This window comes from Lepeophtheirus salmonis, chromosome 3 (assembly GCF_016086655.4).
Source record: "Lepeophtheirus salmonis chromosome 3, UVic_Lsal_1.4, whole genome shotgun sequence".
NCBI lineage: Eukaryota > Metazoa > Arthropoda > Copepoda > Siphonostomatoida > Caligidae > Lepeophtheirus > Lepeophtheirus salmonis.
The window spans coordinates 43,707,302-43,711,407 of record NC_052133.2 but is presented as its reverse complement, the minus strand read 5'-3'; the positions used below and the strand labels follow the sequence as shown (position 1 = coordinate 43,711,407).

General features: G+C 30.6%; 1 long non-coding RNA gene across 1 annotated transcript; it reads right to left on the bottom strand.

Moving 5' to 3' along the window:
- Positions 1–716: 716 nt before the first annotated feature.
- Positions 717–1,732, bottom strand: LOC121113952 (uncharacterized). Its single transcript, XR_005863173.2, has 2 exons — positions 1,620–1,732; positions 717–1,542 (listed from the first exon to the last, which is right to left on the bottom strand). It is a non-coding gene; the product is annotated as an uncharacterized lncRNA (long non-coding RNA).
- Between the last annotated feature and the right edge of the window lie 2,374 nt (positions 1,733–4,106).

Below are 4,106 nucleotides of genomic sequence, written 5' to 3'. Positions count from 1 at the left end.
TTTTCAGGTTCCTAATGAGTAGAATCAGCTGCTTGAAAACGTTCAAAAAGCTCGACATACAGACTTGATTTTCCTATTCCTTTCTAACAATACGTCATTTTTTATAAGTTCAACAAAATGCAAATAACATTTTTTATTTTGACATTAACCTATAAGTTACTTTCCAAATTCATCAATTTGACTGATTGCAATAATAAATCTGTTAGGGAGTAAATTATGTATTAAAATGCGTGTCGTGCATTTCGCTCAAATTAATTGTCAAATAGGTATTAAAGTTTCTTTCTCAGAGATCCCGGGATCTCGTTTTTGCGGGAAATCCTGTCTTTAATATTTCATATTATATGTTTCATTTAATATAATTATATAATTCATTAAACTAAATGTTAAATGTATTTTGAATAAACACTTGGCTTAAAATTTTAAGACTTTGGTGATATGTGAAGCACGAGTTGACCTTTAGCTCATGGGTCAATTATATAACTCCAAGCTCCACCAAAAATTAGTTCTTTTATCACTATCTATTTAAGTTTTTTTATGGAGGTTCGGATCAAGTTACGGAACTAAAAATATCAGGCCTCGCAGGTTTAAAAAAAAAAGAAACCAATCTATTTACTATTAGTGATAATGATAAAAACTGAGAAATTTAAAATATGTGTATACCGAGTAGTACATTGAAATCTGAACACTTATTAAATTCATAATTAGGCAAGGGTGAGTGATTGAAATTAATTCATATTTCAAGATTTTAAAGTATAAACAATTAGTTACAGAACAAAACAAACCTCTAACTTAGATATAAGTAGAGAAAAATACTCTTGAACGTGATCGATGAATTTCCATTCAGCAGTTAGCTGTTTCCAGGACTACTGCCTACTCTATCAGCAAGTCCAAAACATTGGAGAGGAAGAAAAGCTCCGTCAAAAGGCAAAACTGGATGCGAAAAAGTTGAAGAAAACAGACCAGACCAATCCCCTCAAATCCAAGAGGGCTCATGTCTCGGAATTTGGCCCCAGATAGTCCAGAGAGCTATCAAAAAAATTGGGTGGAAGGAGCCTTTTTATGTTGAAGAAGCCACTTTTGACACCACCAATGAAATAAATCTATATCATCCGTTGCAATATTATTTTGGATGAGTCTTTTGAATTTTTTTTTTTTGACACTTTTGGTACCAATATAGCCTTGATGCCCACCCCCTCAACTACACTTTTTGGGCGCATCTTTGACATCAAAATGACCGTAAACGACAATCAACATAACCAAAATTGTGTGTAATTGGCTGTTACAGTATCAGGACTTTAAAATCCATTCTTATTTTTAGTCTCCTGCCTTGCGTTTTCGCCTTGTTCGAAGAAAAACTGTAAAACCTGGCATATTTTCTCTTTTCTGGTGTCCATATTTGACGCATCCTCAAACAAAACTGAGTCAAACAATCACAGAACTGTTTAAAAAGTTTCTATATAAAGAAAGCTTATATTTCTAACACTATTTAGCATAAACTGATTACACTTATGCAACGCAAGAACCACATTACTAAAGCCATCTCTATGGAAAATAATTAATTTTTTTACTACATCTATTATACAAATAAATAGTTATACTTCACAGTATTTATTACTTACTAACAAGATCCTGTAATTTTTGTTCACATGATTCTGTTGAAAGACAACTTCCCAGGAAATGATAAACTCTAATAAGTACATAAATAACGACACTGTAGCAAGTAGGAAAGGAAGAAATGATGCTATACATACACATTTTGTAGTAGACCTTGACAGTACAAAATATTTTCATTTTTTTAAACTGCAAACTTTTATTTTCCATAGAGGTACTAATAGTATGTACTTTCACTGAAAATAGCAACAAAAATTTGCACCTTGAAATGTTGAAAAAAAAAAGAAGAAGTTATGAACATAGATACCTACTATTTAGAAGTATCTAATGCTTCTTCAGATGCAAAATGCAAAGATTTTTTTGTCATTTCACTTTATTAACTAGGGAGGGGGGGGTTGTATTAGTTCCAAAGTTTGACATAGAAATTGACTTTGCAAAATGATACACTTCATTCAGTCATTATAAAACAATGTCGACCATTCAATCACTTTTTCCTACACATTCACAAATCTTAGTCCTTAACATAAAATATCATCACAACACACCCTAAATAAAATAACCACAAAAATATATAGACGTATATTAGGGTGATGCAACTCCCCCAACATTATCAGAATGAGCAGAACCGAATGTTGGTACTACAACTGGGTAAGTAGAACACCAATACAATTGTATTTTGCAAATTTAGTTAACACTTACCTCAAGCACAATTGCAATTTCTAAACGTGTATGAAGAAGAACTTTTATATTGTGGATTTTATAAAAAACAAGTTGGAAAAATAAGATATTTCTGTAGTTGAATAAAAATTTTCTTGTATTATATCTCTTTTTGTCACTTCACTTTTCTTAATTGTATCAATCAATAAGTGATCGCCCCTGGACTTTTTATTAAATAAAGAAAACATTATTAAACTTCAGTTCAGAGAAGCTGAAGAAAAATAATAATAGTTTTTCTAATTTGATTTATTTTCTTTTTTACTAATTATCATAATTATATAAATTTATAATTAAATTACTAACTACTTTACTCATATAAATACATAGATCATTTGTCCATTTTTAAATACCAAACTACTTTTTTTTTGGCTTTCTGTTTCTTGTATTTGGAAGGGAATATCTTGAGCCATGCCTCTTGCTTCGGAGTCTTTTTTTCTTACAGTCAGTAATTTTGATACCATGTATGTTTTGAAGTCATTTCTAACTTGAGCAAAAACAATGTTAATCGTACGAGCTCTTCAGTTAGGTACGACAAATGTGCCGAGAATGCCTTGATTGCTGCATCTACACAAGTTTTAAAGGTCTTCATATAACTGATCAAGTTACTGACTGGTATGAGATAATTCAAAGGTTGCTGCTAAAGGAAGTGGAGCTGTAAACCACCAATACAGGTAATCAAAATTTAAAAAAAAATGTACTAAGCGATTTAGTTTCTTTTTGCTGTTCAGTCACAAAAACAGTCTAAGGTCATTCCTAAACAATATTTTTCCTATGATGTTTATAACGGAAAGAAGCTTAGACATTCACCTTTCTTTGTGTAAGGCAACAAGGCAGATGAACTGTTGAAATCTTTATCCTTTCCCTCACTTATGTTTAAAATGACAAACATTACCAGTTCCTTACAATCCCCTTTCACAAATGTCTTAGTGGACAACGTTTTGAAAAGCTGAAAGATATTTTCTTCTTCTCTTCCAGCCTATCGTCCAGAGATAGAAAATTGAGGTCCTTGATATCACAACAAAATAATAACTTAGGCTAAAGAGTAGTTTAACCCTATACTCAAATATTAACCAATGCTCCTAATGAACAAAGTGTACCAAATGAATGCAAATTTGTCAATTAGTAATACTAATTGAAACAAAAAAATGGAAACTTACCCACTCCGCAGTAAAATTTGGCATATATAAAGAGTCTCCTGATTCTGACAATGATATATAATATAGGAGGGTTGGGGGGGGAGTCCAACACTCTAAATGTAGTTATCTTCCATGTTAGAATATAAATACAGTATCTACATTGTAAATTTAAATTTATATGACCAATATTAATTAATAAGAAAAATAGGAAGAAAATTTTTTCTTTTTTCTTTTTTGTACTGAAGTTTAATAATGTCTATTATATATAATAATCGATATAGTCGCATCTACAATCAAGGAAATTAGAGTCACAAACAAAAAATATAAAATCATGCATAATTTTTTTTTTTTTTGTTCATAGAAATATTTTACTAAAAAACATGTTTTGAAGATAAGACTTTTTTTTTTTTTTAGCTTTATAAGTGCTTAGAAATTTGCTAAAATTTTGTATTTGTATTCTACTTAGCTAGCTGCAGTACCAAAATTGGGTTCCACTGATTCTGACTAGGATTTTTCATTTCCGTGGCAACTACATTACCCTAACGTGTAAGTAATTTATACTTATTTGAAAATTTGGAAAAATTGGTTTCAATTGAAATTGGTGAAATTTTTAAGTAGTTATTCTTTTGTCCAACCGGTCAA